This window comes from Cupressus sempervirens, chromosome 5 (genome assembly GCF_028749045.1).
Source record: "Cupressus sempervirens isolate cs-2001-9-10 chromosome 5, ASM2874904v1, whole genome shotgun sequence".
In the NCBI taxonomy this organism is placed as follows: Eukaryota; Viridiplantae; Streptophyta; class Pinopsida; order Cupressales; family Cupressaceae; genus Cupressus; species Cupressus sempervirens.
The window spans coordinates 687,159,963-687,181,755 of NC_143122.1; the positions used below are offsets into that span (position 1 = coordinate 687,159,963).

At 34.2% G+C, this 21,793-nt stretch overlaps 2 pseudogenes across 1 annotated transcript; both read left to right on the forward strand.

Moving 5' to 3' along the window:
- The window catches only part of LOC149557809 (UNC93-like protein 1), a 71,551-nt pseudogene that overhangs the window by 27,537 nt on the left and 22,221 nt on the right, over positions 1–21,793 (forward strand).
- Positions 11,797–21,016, forward strand: LOC149557810 (putative anthocyanidin reductase; annotated as a pseudogene). The gene is made up of 4 exons (XR_016352429.1): positions 11,797–11,883; positions 14,231–14,600; positions 20,576–20,780; positions 20,872–21,016. The product of XR_016352429.1 is annotated as a putative anthocyanidin reductase (transcript).

A 21,793-nucleotide genomic window follows, 5' to 3' on the forward strand; every position in this document is an offset into this window, starting at 1 on the left:
AAGAGGTAGGGGGAAAGTGGGTCACCCTGCCTTAGTCATTTTTGGCTCCAAAGTTGCCCCAAGGAGAACCATATAGGAGAACAAAATATTGAACCATGCCAACCATAAATTTGATCAGGTTTATAACTTTGTTATTAAACCCCACTGTTTCAAGTACCTTATAAAGGAAACCCCACTTAACCTTATCATAAGCCTTGGAGATATCCAATTTGAATGCCATCCCCGATTTTTTGTTTTTCCCCATTGAAGAATAACCTCATCTATAGTCATAGCCACATCTAGAATTTGTCTTCCTAGAAAAAATCCTTTCTGTGGACTACAAATTATTCTTTCCAAAAAAGGCTTCATTCTATTCACCAAGACTTTAGCAAATATCTTATAAATAGTATTACATAAATTGATAGGTCTAAAATCCTACAGGCACATTGGTGTGGGGATTTAAGGCACTAAAGAAATAAAGGTCTTATTGATACTTTTAAACATCTTTCCAATTCTGAAAAATCTCTAGTAGCCCAAACCAATTCAAGTTTAACAACCTCCCAAAAATGCTAAAAGAACACAGGGGGGAACCCATCCAAACCCGAAGCCTTATAAGCTTTCATAGAGAACACCGCACATTTTACCTCCTCCTCTATGATATTGCCAAGAATTTGGTTGTTCTCCTCCATTTCAAGTACCTGTGGAATCATATTAATCAAGCTTCTTTTGATCACCAGATTCATAACTTTATTGTCCTTGACATAGGCCTTACTAAAGTATTCCACTGCATGTTTTCCCATCTCCTCTTGATCCTTAAAGACCCTTCCCCCTTCCCCATTCAGCCTATTAATATTTTTTCTTCTTTTATGGTTAGAGGCTGACCTGTGAAAGAAAGTAGTGTTCTTATCCCCTTCCTTAAGCTACTGAACTCTTGATCTTTGTTTCCAGAAAATTTCCTCCTTAAAGAGAATATCCTTCCAATTTTTTCTATACTCCTCCTCTTCTTAAGTTGCATTGTCCATGTTAATCCCTTTAGCAATCTCCCCTTGGCATTTTTTAAGCTTTTCCTCCACTTCACCTTTAGTTTTGAACAAGTTGCCAAATGAATCCTTAGCTCAACTCTTCACATTCCTCCTTATGTTGTCAAGTTTTTGGGTCAGCCTGTACATTGCAGTACCATCTATCCTTATATTCTACTAGTCTTGAACTCTCTCTTTGAATTTAGGGTGAGACTGCCACATTATTTCATATCTAAAAGGTTTCGACCCACTTTTCAAACCATCCTCCCACAAGAAGATTATAGGGGAATGATCTAAAACAATTCTAGTAAGATTCTCAAGATGAGAGTTCCTAAGTCTATTCCAGTTCCCTATCACCAATAACCTATCCAACCTAACTTGGATGAGGTCCTTTCCCTTTCTATTGTTAGTCTAAGTATATGGGTTCCCTCTCAGTTCCACATCTATAAAGTCCATTTTGCTCATAAAATCATTAAGATCTTGCAAGCTTTCTTGGTAGTCCCTATTTCCACTCAATTTCTCTGAATGATACAGGGGGGTATTAAAATCTCCCATACACATCATTTTTTTATCCCTCATAGTTTTAGTAATCCTAGCCAATTTATTATACATTTCCTATCCTAGCCATAGTTTTAGTAATCCTAGCCAATTTATTATCAGTCCCCAACAATGAGTGCTAGAATGGAAATCAATAAATATAAAAAATTTATCCTTCCAAACCTCAGTTCCCTTCATGGAGTTCAGGTTCCACATAGTAGAAATACCCCCCAAGGCACCATTAGCATCCCTATGTAGATACTCAACACCTAGCCAAATATGACTAACTATTTTATCAAAACTAGCACTAGACATTTTAGTTTCTTATATTAAAACACAGTCAAATTTTTCCTGAAATATGTATTTTTTTAGAGCATATTGCTTCTGGGGGTTATTTAACCCCCTCAAATTCCAAGAGAGGAATTTAATTTCTTACCTCTAGTAACTGTCTCCAGTGTAAGTTTCTTATCACTGGCCATGTCCCTTGCTGCTTGCTTTGTCCTAGTTGCTCTGCTAGATGGTCTTCATGTTGTCCCACAGGCTCGTACATCTAGTTTTTTCCCCCCTGCTCTTCTTTTTATGAACCTCCCATTCCCCATTATCCTCATCATGTAGTGAGTTAGGGCTAAGCTCCTTCTCAGCCTTATTAATGCTTTCCATCGCTTTTCCTACAATCTTCGTTGGGGAAGCTTTAACCATTGTTAACGGGGTACACACTCTCTCCTGAGTATCACATCCTGCAGCTGTAATTTCCTACTGGGGAACCAGGAAGAGGGTGGGGAATCTCAATTTCACCTTCCTTCAACAACGTCCCATCTCTAGGCCCCCCCATGGGTGAACACGAGAGTTCCTCTAACTCCTTTCTAAAGGGGTATTCATCCATTTTCTTTTTATCCTCCAAAGCTTTCCCCTCCCTAGGGACATTTTTTTTTGGAGTGGAAAGCACTGGGGAAATCTCCATAGAATGAATTTTTGCAATCTATTTTGAGGCATCAGAAGATTCACCCAATGTTTCCATAACAATTCATGGAGAACCCTCCTTCTATTTGTCTTCCTACAACTAGATCTTGCAATCCACAATAAGGTGTCCAAAGTGACCATATTTTTGGCAGAATAGACTTGCATTCTCATATTCTATAGGTTGGAATTTCTCTCCCCATTTAGTCTTCAATGTAACCACAATGGGGAGTGCTCGATTCAAGGCTACATTCACACATAACCTCATGTAAACCAGTCGTGCTTTTTGCATAGTCACCTTATCTGCTCTGACAAAATGACCAAAAGAATTCCCCACCCACCTTAGGATCTTATCATCCCAAAATTCCAGGGGTAGACTAGGTAATCTAACCCAAACTGGGGCAAGTTTGTTCAACTTTGTACTAGCATCAAAGCCCAAATGTCATTTTGTTAAGGCAAGACAATGCTTCCCATAATACCAAGTCCTAGAGAGAATGAGGTTGATATCCTCCTTCGATGTGAACTTCAAATAGAAGAGGCCATTAGGCATTGCAAAGACACCAACACTATCCCTGACCTTCCATCTCTGACTAACCCATTTATGCACCATCTCGATTGTAGATCGATAATGCTACAAATTTGCCAGCAACACATAGTTTAAGATCAGATGTCACATTGTCCACCAAACAATCCTGAAGGGTAATCATAGGGCCATTTTGACTATGATAAATCTTGGGATCCTCCGTAAGGACATTAGTCTTCGAGGGGCCAACAAGTGTGTTCTTCCAACCCGACAGGTTTTTATCTGTCAACTTCTTACCACCCTTCAACGAACAACCAATAGGACCTCCACTATCCAAAGCAGCAGTATCAATCTCCCCATCGACCTCAATGGTCCCACAACCATCCAATTTGTCTTCCAAATCTCTACAAACCACAAGCACGAGTTGCAAATCTGGGAAAGGAGGCAGATCCAGAGGCACAGGGCCCCCCATCAACCAAATTCAAAATTCAAATTCAAAGTTGAGGTAAAGTTGCAAAGCGGTTATCAACGTTATAGACTGTTGTTACATTTTCAAAATTTTGTTTAATTATTTGAGAAGATATTGTTATTGTAATAATTGATTCATGATTAAACATGCACTTATATAAATTCTCAACAATACATTCCATCTATCTACTAATTATACTTAAATAATACTTCAACAAGATATTGTTATTATAATAATTGATTCAAGATTAAACATGCACTTAGATAAATTGTCAATAATGTATTTCATCTATCTACTAATTATACTTAAATAATACAGCTAAAAGATAAATCAATAATGAGATTATTGGAATTCCATAACATCCATCGACAAACTAGCCATAGAGGCAATGGGATCTAATATATACTTTATTAAAAGCTAAAGTCAACAATATTATTTAAAACTAATATCACACAAATTAAAAATTGAAAACAACAATATTATCATCAATAATTACACAACTTTAAAACTATTTAATTGAAATCTAACAACTACATTTTATTTAACAGCAATAAACAATATTCTATAGACTAGTTGTTATCATTTCAATTATTTATATTGTACGTTGTGAAGAACAATGAGACTTGTATAAAAAAGTGACAAGATTCCATGATGCTATAAAAAAAACCAAAAGATATTACAAAAAATATTATATAGATAATGTTATATAGTAATAAAACAATATTCTAAGATAAAAACTAAGAACTAGATCTTGAGATGATTGGGTATGTGTGACCCCTCAATTATTAAATTGAAATGAAAGTAATTTCAATTAATAGATGAGTCTTAGTCACCATATTAATTTACCAGCAAGATAGCGATCCTGAAATAAAATATAAAATTGATTATACATCGGAACACTCTCCAACAAGAAACATTCACTATCAAATTTTTATACTAGCACTTGCACCCAAAAGAGATGCAAGGGGTGCGCCGATAGTTTAAAAAAAGTGCAAGTCTATATAAGATGGTTTTGCGCATATTTTTCTTGTTAAGCATTGAATATGATGTGAAAGCAAATGTGAAAGATGAGCACAAAATTAAAATATTTAAATAATAAAAGCTTGGACCACATACATAGTTTGTTCTTAAATTCACTTTTCTTGCAACTTCACATTGATAGATATTTGGGCATTCCTTTCTTAGTCCAACCTTCCATTAAGGATATGTGGTTGTCAATCTTTTTTGAGATTGAAGACAAGCATAAAAATGGAAAATCCAACGGTTATATCTTGTTGGAAGGGTCCAGATTGTGTAAAAAAATTTGGCATCTCATGCAATATATTACTTCTCTTCTTGGATGTTTGCCAGTTATTAGTTCAATGTGATAGAAAATCTTTTAAGAGACTTTTTGCGGTCCGATGATTTGGATAAGAAATTAGGCATTGTGCTTTTTGGTATTATTCTTGCAAACCTAAAGTACTTGGTGGGTTGGGCTTAAAGGATCTTAAATACATGGCGTTTCTCTTGCTACCAAGTGGATTCTCAAGGCCTTGCTTGGAAATGAACCATTGAAAATGTTTGGTTCTAAGAAAACATATATTTGTAGGTTTGGAATAAAAATAGGTAAACAATGGAAAAATGTCCCTATATGTGATATTGTTTTTTAGGATTTTGAGATGAAAACATTTGGCTCCTCCATCTTTCATTCCTTATAGAAGGCATGGTGTCAAGTAAGGAATCTTCTCTATTGTCGAGTAGCCATTAACAAATCTCATGCATATGTTGTCCTTGATAGATCTTTATCGTGGGTCCCTAAATCTTAAGCCTCTTACCCTTACCCAATGTTGTTTTTTCAAAGAGTGGAATGCCAAATGGACTTCATTCATTAAGGATATTTTGGTTGAAAATTGGTTAGATTCTTGGGAGGAGGTTAGCGAGAAATTTGGCCATCCTTGCTCTCTGAAGAAAACATATTTTTTGATCACCCAAACAATGGACAATTTATTTCTAGGTAAACTATATGACAATGATAGTTTTGTTATTTAATTACAATGAGATAATAGTCTTATGTTTTTTGATATATCAACTAAATAACTTTATAATATGATGAAGAATGATTTAGTTTTTATTAGCAACATTAACCAAAGTTGGGGCCTCGACTAGTCTATCTCTTTTTGGCATCATATTTTTGAGCTTTTTTGGCATTCTCGTATGGAGCTTAAGAAAACTTGTTTTAGATGGTTTATTATTCTCAAAAAGTTAGTTGTTGGGTTTGTTTTATCCCCTATTGGTATTGAACCCTTGATGTGCTCTCTTTATAATTGGCCTAAAACTTTTGAATGTCTTGTTCTTGAGTGCAAATTTGTTGTTGAAATCTGGTCATTATTTTTTGGGAGGCCAATTTTCTAGGATGGTTGTGTTCGTCTATCATAGCATGAGGTCTAGTTTGGTTATGTTGATGCTATTAATCTCAAATTAAACAAGTTTTGGTTTTCCTTTTCTATTGAAGTACATTTGTATCTTTGGAAAAAGAGGAATGCAGAGGTTTTCCAAAACAAGAGGAGGGGTCTTACTGAGTTTAACTTTAAACTAATGTTTTTTTAACTTTAAACTCTCCTTTTCAACTTTAAACTCATGTTTTTTTTACTATGTCACACGGTTTTGTTGTTCTTGAGATCGTGCAGACTAGACTTGTGATTTTGTGATGTAGAGCATCCTAGGTGTAAGGGCAATCTTGCATCACCCAAAAAAAATTATATTTCTAGTTGTACATCTTCAATAAAGACTATTCGTATGCAGAGTTGTTATTTGTAGAGGCTTGCTAATTTTAGTAAGTTAGTCTTATGTGCTCAAATTTTTCTAATCTCATAGGTGAAGGTTTTGAAAATGGGTTTGCAAGCTTTGGGTTTAACCATGGAGGAAACTTTGTAGTTAAGTGCACTCAGGCTGGAGTAGTACTGGGGTAGGTGACCTCCTGGGAAGTCCCAGTGCTTCACCCCTATGAGCATCACCTAGATCCAATGAGTGCTAAGTGTTCCATTTATTCTCATAAGAGATGGATTCATCTTGAATCACTACTCATGAAACATGGGTCATCGAGTTTGACTCAAAAATCACATAGTTAAATCTTGATAGTAATATCATAATTTGACTAGCTGTGGAAATTATTTCCTACTTATCAATTGATGAGCTTAAGGGGCTTTCTAGTGAATGGTTCATAAGGCACAACACTTGGTGAAGGTTTTGCAAATGGGATTGCAAGCTTTGGGTTTAACCATGAAGGAAACTTTGTATTTAAGTGCGCTCAGGCTGGAGTAGTACTAGAATGGGTGACCTCCCGGGAAGTCCTGGTGCTTCACCCCTATGAGCATCACCTAGATCCAATGAGTGCTAAGTGTTCCATTTATTCTCATGAGAGATGGATTCATGTTGAAGCACTGCTCATGAAACATAGGTCAATGAGTTTGACTCAAAAATCACACAATTAAATCCTAATAGCAATATCATAATTTGACTAGCTGTGGAAATTATCTCCTACTTATCATATATGAAGGTTCATCTTAGACATATGAACCTACCAAATGAGTCTCATTACCATAGATCATATGTATTAGTATAGTTATTATAGATTTTTTATTTGAATTTTGGCTTTGAAAAAATTCAAAAAAAAACTAGTACTTTTTCTTTGCAACTACTACAAACACGTTGCAAAAAATAGAAAAACCCCAAATTAACAACATAGGAGATGAAAAAACATAGACTTTGCTACCAAACTTCTCTAATGAATGACTTAATTATGTACTATTATTTTTGCCACCCTTCAACATCACACTAAGGGAAAAATTAAGTTTGGAAAAAGTAAGCCAACTTTGACTATTTAACACTTTTTGTCTAGGAATCAAGCCATAGTGTGTGGTGTTTAAACCATCCATATTATTTATCTATTGTGCTTGATTATGTTAATCATTTTTTTAAATTTATTTTTGATATAAAATTTAAGTTGATGGTTTTTTTTCAAGCTATAATTTTGTATGTTATAAATTATAGTATTTATATGTTTGTACTAATATTATTTACTCATATTTTGAAATCAAACATTTGATCAGAAATCATTTCTTTTCAAATTATTCTTTAAACAATTACTAAAAAATCCAATGAAATCATGGTGTGTTATAAGGTGAACACACTGCCAATTGAAGAGGATGTATGAGATTGCAATGGAGTACATATAGACAGCCTAATAGACAACATATTTACACTTGTCCCAACATCTATGTACTGTGAAGAAATGAAGCCACACAAACACCATGCCATTGGATATGCGAAAATACCATTTCCACCATGGAGGACACCTCTTCCATTAGTACACTAGTTCTTCCTTCTTTACAAGTTAATTTTCATTCAATCAGAAAGGAGGAGTACTTGTTGTGAGAAAAATTCTTAGAGGAGGATCCACAACAGTAGAATAGCCACCGAAACAACTAAAGCCATATTTTGGTTAGAAGCAATTGCTATGTCACTTGTCATTTGGAGGAGCCTATATGAAAGGAAGCCAAAATAGAAGAAGAAGAATCATTATAGGAATTGTTCTACATTGTAGTCAAAGTGCATTGTGAATCTGTAGGTGAGTGCTTGAATCAATGCATGTGCAAACAAAATTGTTACTCGTAGTGGAAAAAATAAAAGATAACTTCTACCATACATTTAATTTAATCATATCCTAAAAACTATAGGGAATTCAAAAAATGAAGGTACCATTGAAGTTATATATAAGCCATGATTATGACCAATTGTGAAGTTTTAATAAAAAAATTAGATCAAATTCAAAGCAAGGGAAATCAATAAAGAATATTTGTAGCATTTGGCTTCAACATCTCTAATTATGTACAGTCTTTGCAATGTCTTTTTTAACAAGAAAATTAGATCCACATCTGTCAATGCATAGAAAATTATGAAGCAGTAGATAAGGAGATGACAACAACAAATATTCAAGCAATCTTGAGAGAAAATAATGATAGATGGCATGATGCTTTGATCAGTGCATAGCATGCAAGCCATGTGCATGCTACAATTTTGAGGCACGCCAACACTAACGAGAAGTTAAGGACACAACTAACAATACTAATGGAGATTTAAAATGCTTAAACATTATTATTAGGCAATCTTTTTAATTAATAAATTATTTAAATATTCAAGTTTCATGACTATCTATTTCAACAATAGTCATATTAACAATTCAGAAATCTTGTTTTTTATTCAAAAATTTTGTTTTTAATAAAATTGATAGAGCTTAATTTCTACAACTAATATTAATTCACTCCTTAGGTTGAATTCCCTTCTCAACAATTCTTCATCTACTTATCATTAATAATAATTCTTCAAAGCTCCCCTTAATACACTTGCATGAAGTCTACAATAATTTTCTAAATTTATAAATATGGATATTTTTCTAATGAAATAGGTTTAAATTCTATCTTCTATGATAATAATTCTACACTAGTTTTAGATACTTTATTTTACCTATGTTTACAAGTGCAATACCATAATGTTAGTGCCTTCTATATTGATGTTTTTGTATTCTTTTCAAATGTTATATCAAAATCCACCACCTTCCAAACATCTCAATATTTCTATAAGAGACATCATAATTTTTTAGATGGGAATTCTTTGCATAAATTGACTAAATATAAGATATAAAAATAAAACTCAAATCGGTTGCAGGAATACATAGACAAACGATGGAAATTAAGGAGCCTAGATTTTATTGTCTCAATTACAATACGCAAATGCACCCAACAACCAAATTCTATAGATATTTTTTTTAAATGTCTCAATTCCAATACACAAATGCACCCAACAGCTAAATGCTACAAAAATAAAAGGAGGAGAAAACAAATGGGAAAGTTGAATCTTACACAGTTAGGTTCTGATAGAAATATTATGATTTGACCTATTGACTTGTTCTTGAAAATATCTTTGTCTATCAATTAATGAGCTTAATCTAATCAATGGTATCACTTGCTTAAGGATTTACAAATGGGGCCCTAAGAAAAGTCACTTTAACCATGGAAGAAAATTTGTTGTTAAACATGCTCAAATTGGAGTAGCCTTAGGATGGGTGACTTCTTCGAAAGTCTTGGTGCTTCACCTCTATGAGAATCACCTATATGCAATGAGCACTAAATGTTCTATTGATTCTCATGAGAGATAGGTTCATGTGAATCACTATTCATGAAACATAGATCAATGAGTTCAACTCAAAACTACATAGTTGAATATTGATAACAATATCACAAATAGGAAAAGTTATCAAAATATGGAAACTATAAGGAATTAAAAAAATTCCTAACATAGTAACACTAGAGAAAGGGAATATGGATAATGCAATTTATATAGAGAACTATATTATAGAAAACTTAGTCCACTTGAAAAGCATGCAAACTAAGGGAAAAAAATCTGATAGCAATCAAAGCATATAACCAATAAAGAAACCTTGTAAAGAAGAGAAAGTAAACAGAACTCTGAGAGGTCTTGTGGAAAAATCTAGAGGACACACAAAATACATTTTCAAAAGGGACAATAAATAGGAGGGAAGTATCATGAAATTAATTAGGATTGAAAGACCAAAAGAATAGACTATTTACGGTGGGAACTGGCACAAGATGTAGAGTGAGAGTTTTCTTAGGAAGACAACATAACAATGAAAGTAACATAGTAAAAGGGATTTTGTCTTTTGAGCACTCGGATAATCAGACAAAGCGATGTGTATTACCAATGATAATGTGAATGCATAGGAGAAGAGTGATGTAGGATTATATTTGTTATTTGTAATTTGTATTATATATTCTTTAATAATTGAATAATTTATTTTTTATTTTTAATACATTTACTTCCATTGTTGCAATCTAAATGTTAAATTGGAAGCAAAGAGTCTCTATGAGTATTTTACATTTGAGTTTTGTGGTTGGGGTCAACAAAGAGTATTTTGACTTAAATCAAGTTGTCTCATCCCATCATTGAATTTTTTTTCCAAAATTTACTAAATTAAATCAACAAAATATAAAAATAACACATATTATGGAAATTATAAGAATCAATCTGGTCAATTGTTTCAATATACACTTGAATGAATTATAATTGACATATTTATTCCAACTAAAAATCAATCTTGAATTCATTTGTTTTTGCCTTTGATAAGTAGCCCATATTTTCCAAACAAGTCAAATTGTGATATTTTCTAGTAGCATTGGATTCAACTATGTATTTTTATTTTTATTTGTAGTTTTTGCATTTGTTGTCTTCAAATCTTTGTGTGTGCATTACCAATGTTGCCTAAGTTTTACAATACCACCTTTGCTACAATCAATGTACCATGTATTTGCAAGTTCATCGAATTATTTTCCCTTTAGAATAAAAAAAATAGTAACTATTTTCATTTACTTGTAAAAAATAAAAGTAATGTTAAGTTTTTACTTTACCCATACAAAGTGATTGGACAATATTTTAATATTATTTAATAATTTAATAATTAAAACTCTCCCAACTTTCTTACCAATGACAAATGTGGAAAATAAAGGGGAAATTAAAAGTGTACATGAATTCTACCATTAAAATAAATAATTTAATACTATATAAATATCTTGTATGATTGCCACATCAACCCCATCCAAGGCGAGGCCACATCAACCCCATGATGCACCTCACAAGAAAACTCGCCTCTCACGGAGTTTCTCTTACTTTCATTCTCACTCAGGCCTGGCACAAAATCATCGCGAAGGTCGAGAAGGATATTTTCTCAAATGCTCATAAACCTGGCCTAGACATTCGGGTGGGCATCATTCCACACTACATTGTGGGAGAATCAGAAAGGTGGGGTAACAAGGGGGCCTGTCTCCTCTCACTCACAAACATGGAATCCCATGTGACTGACCTCATTTCAGACCTCAATCACTCAGGAGTCACAACGTCCTACTTAGTAGCCGACAGTGCACTCAGTTGGGCGGTTCCTCTTGCCAAACGACTTCATCTCCTCTCTGTTTCACTGTGGACAACTTCCATCACATCTTTCCTCTTCTTCAATCATTATTTAAATTTGGGTACAGATGAAAACTCAAGAATCATTAGTAGTTAATTTATTCCTAATTGCTTAGCATTGAAAAATCAGATGTGATTGTTAATAATTTGTCATTGCAGTTGGGTTGCAAGGCTGCGTAGATGATATTCCTGGCGTGTCTTCATTACTATGGACAGAATTTGTGGTCAGGCGTCCCCCTCGATCCTAGCACTAGCTAAATAGCCAAAAATTTGCACTGCCTCAAATGTCATGTGCGATGCGTCATTTGCCTCCTTGCATGGAATGGGATGGAGCCATTAACACCATAGCATCCACATTTCCCATAACAATCGTACTGTCTCCTGTACAACAGTAAGATTTATATTTTCAATGTATCATGATTTATATTTGAGACATTTAAATAAAAAGACAATACCAATAAAAAAATGTCAATTGAGTTGAGTATTGTTTAAAACAAAATATTTTATTATGAATAATATATAATTTTAGTATTTTTAAGTGTACTAATTTTTATAAAAGATAAAATAATTTCTTTCGAAATGGAAGGATATATTAAATATAATTATTAAAAAATAATTCAATTATAAATTTTTATATTTAATTTCAAATAGATATATTCAATTTTTTTAATTAATTAAATTATTGTTTTAATATGATGAAAATTTTGACTATTATTATGTTAGGTTTTGAAATGGAATGGAATTATCCAATTAAAATAATTGCAAAGATTGAGAAATAGAATATTAAATTGGTAAATAAAATCCAGTAATGTTGTTGTAGTGTTACTTATTTCTTTATATATAATTGAATAATTAGAATAATTAAATTATTACTTTTGGTATTAATACTAATTATTTCACTAATTTTTTTTATGTTGACTTATTTGATAATGAGAAAAGTTACCATATTTTATTAATATTATGAAATGTCAAAATCAAGCTTTTGTTATCATAATTTTAAAAGATAATTGAAATTGTACATTAGTTGATATCTTTATATTTATTATAGATTTTTATATTAGCAACTTTCCAAATGAGTTGATGGTATATAATTTTTATAAAGTAATTTAACGTCATAATGATATTTTAATATTTACAAAACACATGACATGTGAAATGTCAAAAATAAAAAGACACATATAATACTTGTTTAGCTATAATAATCTAGTGTCATTATATAAAAATACAACTCAAAAGTGCAATATATTTTCCAACTCCAAAAAAATGATATTTTGTATACCCTCTAAGAGACAAACCTAATAGAAGACATGGAAGGTAACCCTAGAATGATCACATACAAAACCCTAAAATGAGGATATGCAAAGTAACCAAAAAATGCAAACCATAAATGAAAGATGAGTTCTCCAAAAGGTGAGTTTTGACACATTCTCTAACATGCATAGTAAATAAAGAGAACTATGTAATTTGTATAGCCATTAAATATATTTTAACATATTTTAGAATTAGTTATACAATAATTACAAATTATATGTGATTTGTTAAATTATTAGAAAATGATTCATTATATAATAAATATATTATATCAATACTACTATATAATCTTATATTGTCATTAGTAAAATATTATAATATTATTGAATTCTAATAATTTATTATTCAATTAATATATTACTATTTTACTATTAATCTTTCCATTTGATTATTAATTTTATATTAATAATATTATATTATAATTATTATTTTGATTATCAACTAAAATGATATTCTAATATTTTATAGTTTTATCTTGAATAGTTACATTTTTTTATTGACTTACATTTAAATAGAATTTTAATAAATTAATATTTAATATTATTGAATAAAATAATATTTAATTTAAATTGAGCTATGTGAAAAGAAATCATAGACAAAAGTGAAGTTTTAAAAAAGTTAATGGACTTTATAGAAAAGGAGAAAATATCTTATAGTAATCTTCATAAGAAATAATTTGATATGAAAATATAGCAACACACAAAAAACACTTCTCACCAGATTAATTAACAAATTAAATTAAAACAAATAAAATAAACGTATATTCATGATATTTTAGAATAAAATTTGATATTTACTATAATTTCTATTTATGATTTTTTAACTAAATATCTGTATAATAAACATTCAGATTTAAGAAATTTCTAAAATAACTTTAAATTTAAATATTTATAATTGTTCTTCTATATGAATGTTAAATCCACTCACCTTAAAAACATAACTTCTTATTTTAATTTTAAATTGTTTTTCTGTAGCTAATTTAGTTATAGACATATAGTCAGTCAAATGGCATAACAATAATAATAAATTAAATTAATACAATCATTGTCCCCCGTGCTTCACCCCTGTGAGCATCACCTAGATCCAGTGAGTGCTAAGTGTTCCATTTATTCTCATGAGAGATGGATTCATGTTGAATCACTACTCATGAAACATGGGTCATCGAGTTTGACTCAAAATCACACAGTTAAATCCTGATATTCACATCACAATTTGACTAGCTGTGGAAATCATCTCCTACTTATCAATATGTAAAATTGTTCATAACTCTTAATTTAAATTATTCAAGATATTTTACTCATAAATAATGTTGAGATTTACATTAAACACTTTGATTACGAAACCTTTTGCTATTTAAATTCAGTAGTTTTTCATTCTGTTACAAATATAAAGTGTTGCTTTGAAACTGATGAGATGCAGGAAGGTTACATTGTGCCTGTTGTAAATGGTGTACTTAATGTGATGAAAGCATGCACAAGAGCTGAAACTGTTAAGAGAGTGATTTTCACTTCATCTGCTGCTGCTATATGTCCATTGAATGACAAAGGGGAATTAGCACATTCATGCATTGATGAGTCATGTTGGAGCCCTGTGGATTACCTTAAATCTCAAGAAAATGCATTTTCTTGGTATATGACTGCAAAGACATTAGCAGAATAGGAAGCCCTTAATTATGGTGCCAAATACAATCTTGAGGTCATAACAATGCAACCAGCGTTTGTTATTGGGCCTTGGTTCACAAACACAAACGATTTGACATCTTTTAAAGTATTATCGGCCCTGATTGGAGGTATAAATAAATACATACTCTTTTCCAATGTTATCTGAGTTGAAAGTACAAATAAATACTCATTTTAGGCGTCGGTGTTTTTGGAAATCTTCTGCAGTCAATTTTGGATTGGGGTTTTATTGTTTGCATGGCAAGGCCTGGGATTTCTTCTCCGTTGGTGAGAACAGATGGTTCTTCTCCAACTATGCATGCAATGCGATCTAAATCATTTTATTCAGGGGAGAGCTCCAAGCTGAAAAAAGTTAATGGTTGTTTTCCGCGTAACCATGATCCCCCTGTTCTGGTTATTCCTCCAACGACTGTAATGGAGGACATTGATTATTGGACCAAGCATGCTTTGATATATAAATTTCTTGGAATCTAGATTTCCCTATCCGCTCTTGAGGCATGCATCCGCCGCTCATGGCAGGTGGAAGGCGATATGGAGATTATGTTGGCAGGGAATAGTTATTTTTTTGTTGTATTCTCTTGCATGTCTAATCATGATCGTGTTTTTGAAGGAGGCCCTTATTTCTACAACCATGTGGGATTATTTTTCAAACCTTGGCATTCAGGTTTTAATTCTGCTGAGGATCTCCCTTCAATAGTGCCAGTTTGGGTTCGCTTGCCTCGTCTTCCCTTAGAATTTTGGCGTGAAGACATCCTTTGACAAATTGCTGATTTTTTGGGGAAGCCGGCTACGATCATACATCAATCCCTCGATAAAAAGGTTATTTCTTATGCTAGAATTTGTGTTGAAATTAATTTGAATAACCCATTACCAGATTCTTTGGAAATTTGTCTGGGGGATTCTTCTTGGGTGCAGCAGTTAGATTATGAATCCCTCCCTTTCCGTTGCCAAATTTGTCATGAGTATGGTCATTTACAGTGTTAGTGCCCCCGTAACTCGAGTTTCAAAGGAGTGGATGGTTCTACAGCTGGCAATGCTGGTGGTTTGGCAGATACTACAGGGAAAGGACAATCTCAAATGGCTAATACTACCAAGGGGATGAATCCGCAAGATGCTACAGGTAAGGGTAAGGCTCAAATGCAGGATAAGGATGGATTTACCCTTGTTCGCCCTCGAGCTAAGGGACGTGGTCAAAAGAGGCTTTTGAAAGAAAGATTATCTGATTCAGGTTTTAATCGCTTTGAGGTGCTGGATAGTATGGTTCTAGAGGAGGGTATTCCTCCTCCTGATCTAGTTTGCCTAGATGAGAGATTTGTTCCTAATGATGCCTGTGGGGCATCCCAAGTTTTGGTATATCAGAACTGTGAGGTCCCTGTAGCTCCTATGACAGAGGCTCTGGTGACTCCTGCAGTGTTGGAGGATAATGATGTTGTTTTGGCTGACTTGGTTAAGGATGTGCTACCATCAGGTAAGGGCAAGGGATCTCCTCTCCCCTTGGGGTTGTTGCCTCGACCCTTTAAGCGGGCTTCTTCTACTCCCCCTCTAAGGAGTGGGCGTAAAACAGACCAAGAGAAGATTAAACTCACAGGAGATATATTGATTGAGTCTGGTTCAGTGAAACCTTTGGATTCTCATTTTCCCAATTCTACCCAATGATGATTATTCTCTCATGGAATGTAAGGGGGTTGAATCGCATCCCTAGACAAAAGGCTATTCATAACTTGGTGGTTGATCATAGTCCTGATGTTTTTTGTATCCAAGAGACTAAGCTCTCTATGGAGTCTATGGTCCAACATGCCTCTAGTATTTGGTCTCGTGGCCAATGCCAGTGTGTTGGGGCAATAGGCAGTGCTGGTGGTTTAGCTATATTTTGGGATCCTCAAAAAATTTCTCCTCTTGGCTGGATGTCTTCTCGTTCAACTCTCTCTATGGTAGCTTTTGCTCTAGACTCAGGAGAGGTAATCATGGTTACTAATGTGTATGCACCTATTGATCTTGTGGGAAAGGAGGAACTTTGGGAACATATTCAATATGTTAGAAATTGTCATCCTTATCATCCTTGGGTGTTAGCAGGGGACTTCAATTCAGTTTTAAGTCTGGAGGAGAAGCATGGTGGTTTGGCTAGACTGGGGCCTTCTTCTGCTCTTCTTCAGCAACACATATCTCTTTTTCATCTCTCTAATGTTAAGCCTTCTAATGCTCTCTACACCTGGAATAATCATAGGACTGGTGTTGCTGCTATCTCAGAACGTCTGGATAGATTTCTTGTTTCTTGCTTCTGGGTTAGTGGCACCCTTACTATCTCTTCAAAAATCCTTGATTGGAGGGGTTCAGATCATTGGCCAATCAAATTTTCCACTATAGGGGCTTATGTTTCGAAGCATCCTCCTTTTAAGTTCCAGTTGATGTGGCTTTGTGACTCCTCTCTTCATGATTTTGTTTTTTGTTGGTGGAAAGATGGTGCTCCTACATATGGTACTGCAATGTTCTCATTTTCTTAAAGGCTTCAATATGTTAAAAGGCAGCTCAAGATATGGAATAGGGAATGCTTTGGGAACCTTCACTTTATGAAGAGGCTTGCTCAAGAAGATCTTGATATCATCACAAGGGAGATTAGAGATCGAGGTTTCTCAAAGGATCTTGGCAAGGCTTAATCCCTTGCTTCTAGAGCTCTAGAAGAATGGGAACTTCGAGAGGAAATTTTTTAGAAGCAAAAGGCTAGAGTTGATTGGCTCCAGGAAGGTGATCGAAACACTGCCTTTTTCCATAAAACAGTGCAATCTCGCCGAAATTAGAGCACTATCTCTTCTTTGGTTAATTCTCAAGGTATCCAACTAAATTCCTTGCCAGCTTTGTTCCAGGAGGCTATTTGGTACTTCTCTACCCTCTTCTCTGAGGACTCTCCTCCTGCTGATAATGAAGAAAATATTATTTTGTCCTGTATTCCTTCCCTTATCACTCAGGAAATGAATGATTATCTCATGCGTCCTATCTCTTTGGAAGAGCTGGAGGAGGTGGTCTTTGGCATGCCTAAGGGGAAGGCTCCTGGTCCTGATGGCTTTCCAGTTGAATTCTTTCAGTAATTTTGGGACATCATTAATCATGATTTGTTGGAGGTGGTTAAAGAATCCTATGCTAGCAAGCAGATGCTTCGAGCTTTGAACTCTACATTCTTGACTCTTATTCCTAAGAGAGAGGGTGCTAATCAATTGGAGTTTTTAAGACCAATTGCCTTATGTAATGTGGTTTACAAAGTTATTACTAAGTTGATTGTTGAGAGACTGAAAAGGTGGCTTCCCATTATTATCTCAGAAGAACAAGGCGGTTTTGTTGCTGGCAGACAAATTTTGGATGGGGTGGTTATTGCTACTGAAGCTATTCACTCTATGGCTACTTCAAGGGAGAGAGCCATGTTTTTTAAGCTGGACATGGCTAAGGCCTATGATAGAGTTAAATGGAGCTTCCTAAGGAGTATTCTTCTTTCTTTTGGATTTAGCTTTGATTGGGTGAGTTGGATTATGAGTTGTGTTACTTCTGCCTCTTTTTCTGTTCTTATTAATGGTCAACCTTCTCAACTATTTGGTGCTTCTAGAGGCCTCCGCCAGGGTGACACTCTCTCCCCATATCTATTCATCATCATGGCTGAAGGCTTGGGCAGATTCATTAAGTATCAGGTGTCCTAGAATTCTATTCAAGGCTGGCAGTGGGGTAATGGCTTACCTTCTCTTTCCCATCTTCAATTTGTTGATGATTCTGCTCTTGCCAGTCTTGCTAGGATCAAGGAAGCTGAAGCCTTTCGACATGCTTTGGACATTTATTTGGCAACTTCAGGCCAGAAATTTAATGAGCACAAATCTTCCATTTACTTTTTTAACACTCCTGATTCTATTCAGCACAGGATTGTTGGTATCCTACGGTTTCAGATAGGATCACTTCCTTTGACTTATCTTGGCATTCCTATTGCTGTTTCCAAGCAGCCACATCTCTTCTGGCAAAATTTGATTACCAAGCTTCAGGATAAGGTAAATCATTGGACTCGTAGATGGTTTTCTACTGCTACCCGGGTTACTCTTCTTCAAGCTGTTATCCAAGCTCTTCCTACTTATAGAAGCATGGTTCACGCTGCACCTATTTACTTTCTCAAGGAATTTGATGCTCTTTCTTGACAATTCATTTTGAGTGGTAATTTGCGTAGTACTAAATGGAGTTTGGTTAATTGGGCAACTATTTGTAGGCCTAAAAAGGAGGGTGGTCTTGGTCTTCGATCTACTCTATTGAGTAGTCAAGCTTTGGCTGCTAAAATTTATTGGTGATGGTGCTTTGGACAACATCAACTTTGGGCTCGTATTATCACTCATAAATATTTTCATGGTGCTGATCCTTCCTTTGTTTCTGCACTTCCTCTTGAAGGTCGTGGCTCAATGGTTTGGCATACTTTGAAGACAGGTGCGATGTTGGTGAAGAGGGGTCTGTTTTGGATATGTAAAGGAGGTTCTCAGGATTTTTTTTGGTCTGATGCTTGGGATGGATTCCCTCCCATTTTATCCATATACCCTCATCTTCAGCCTCTTTGTGACTCTTTTCTTGCCGCTGGATGGGATAAAGTGGCTCATTACAAGACTCCTTATCAATTGGGACCTGTTGTTGGTTACAGATGGAAGCATTCTTTTGATTGGCCTCCTGGAGGTACAGACATGGATTGTCAGGAGCTTTCTCAAATTCTGGCCTCTAGAGAGTGTTATTTGCTTGGTCCAGATGTTTTGGCTTGGGGTGGTACCTTGTCTGGTAAATATCATGTCTCTGCTGGGTATCAGGAGATAACTAGACAATTATTTGAGGATGCTGAGGTCCCTTGGTGGAAGCAAGTTTGGAATAAAGTTTCTTGGTCCAAGTGCAATTTTTTCATGTGACTAGTGGCTCACAACCATTTTCTTACCTAGGATAATCTTTGTAAATGTGGATTTCAGGGCCCCTCTTATTGTGTTTTGTGTGGTAATGGAGAGGAGTTTGTCTCCCATCTGTTCTTCCATTGCTCCTATTCTACTCAGATATGGCACCTTTGGTGGAGCGCTTGGGGTTGCTCTTGTCGGCATGCTTCCTCTTTGCCTGAGTTCTGGGCCCGCTTGGGTAGTGCTCCCTCCAAGTCTTCTTCTCTCCATGCTGCTTGGATGGCTGGCCCATCTTTCATGCTTTGGCATATCTGGTTGGAGAGGAATCGTCGCATATTCCAAGATGTTCGGCTTGGTGTTTTGCATCTTTGGTGGAAAATATCACATTCTCTTCAGGAAACTATTCTTGTGAAGTGTGAGCTTGATGGGGATATGTATCCGGTTGATCTTGCTATCTGTAATCGCCTCAATTTTCATCTTCAGGATGGGGCTGCAGCTCATAGGTTCCTTCTATGTCCAGGCAGCTTCACCATCAGAGGAAGGGTTGGGTTAACCGGGATGGGCACTGGACTCCTCCTCCCTATGGAGTTCTGAAAATTAACACTGATGGTTCTTCCCGTGGGAATCCTGGTCCAGCTGGTATTGGCGGAGTGGCTCGTTGTAGTTCTGGGGATGTTAAATTTTTCTTCTCAGTTCATAAGGGTGATTATACTAACAATCTCACGGAAGCTCAGGCTATTTTATATGCTATGGAACAGTGTTTCTTGTGGGGATGGAGTAAGATTATCTGTGAGTCTGATTCCCAGGTGGTGGTGAACATGCTTTCTTCGCAAGAGCTTGAGGATGTTAGTTGGCAGCTGGCCACTGTTGTTAAGCAGATTCTTTTCTTCTCTTCCTCTTTTCAGTTCATTAGGTTCACGTATATTCCTCATGAATGGAATAGAACTGCTGATTGTTTAGCCAAATGGGCTTCTAGTCATGATCCGGGTTGGAATATTAGGGATAGGAGGCAACTGTCCTTTAAGATGGTGCAAGAATTTGATGATCTTGTTGCTCAGGATCGAGCTCCTTGTTGAGCTCTCCTTGTTATATTCCTTTCTATCTTAATAAATTTTTACCCCTCTTTTTACCAAAATACTCATTTTAGCAAAATAGTTTCAATTCTAGATCTTACTAATATTGTTTGTTTTTGACAGGGGACCCTTCATACTATGAACTTCTAAAGCATATTCAAATTTTATTCGGCTCTGTAGCAATAGCTCATATTGAAGATACATGCAATGCTCATATATTTTTGATGGAGCATCATAGTGCACAAGGCCGGCATGGTTGTTTTGTTCGATCTTCAACTATCAAGTCTCTTAAAGATTTTATTGCTAAAGAGTTGAAGATTTCACTTGAGTAAGCAAATGATTTTTAAGTAATTTGCAATTATTCTGTTGATCTATAACATATGGACATCAATAACATTTTTCTTTCATCTTTATTGCAGGGTTTATGAAGAGGATTCTAGTAACAAATATGTACCATTTTCTTCTAAAAAATTATTAGATATGGGTTTTTCTTATAAATATAGTGTAGAGCAAGCTCTTGCAAATACTATAGCATGTGCCAAGAAAAATAAGCTTTTGAATTAATTATATAGAGCACAAATCTTTTTTCAAAAGAGATTTACTTTAACAATAAATTTTTATAAACCATGTAAGTATCCTAATTAATTTAGATCAAATTTTATAAATTGATGTTGCAATTATCTTGATTGTGTAAACTTTAATATATTTCTTGGAGCATATTGCATTTCTTTTGTTTCAAAAATATTATCTACTCTTAATATTATGTTTTATTAATTTTATAAAAAATATTATAATTTATTTAATTTTTTGTTTCAGTTAAATAAATTAAAAGAATGCTGAATTTTATTCCAATAATACATTTCTATTTTGTTAGATTCTTTAGATTTAAATCTTAGTATGAATATATCTCAACCTAATTAATTTTGTAGAGAAAATGATAAACTATCAGTTTACATACATTTTCTTTAAATTAAAAGTAATTATAAATATTAATAAAAATTATAATATATTAATTAGTTATCAATAATTATTTATTTATAAAAAAATACATATAAACTTGTCATAGTATAGAGGACAAAATTCATCTTTATTTTGAACTGTTTTTATTATATATTAGTCTTTCCTATCGATAGGTAAAGACTATAGTTTTCACATTCTTCTTTATAATTAATTTGTGCTTAAATCATTTCAACCTATGGTTTCTTGAAATAATTCTAAATATATTTTTATCTATTTAATAATATTTTATAATTGGCTATGGCTACTTTTGTTGGTAGTCATTTATGATTTTAGCTTAACAAAATAAGGAACAATGTTAATAATTTCGGCAGGTGGAAACCT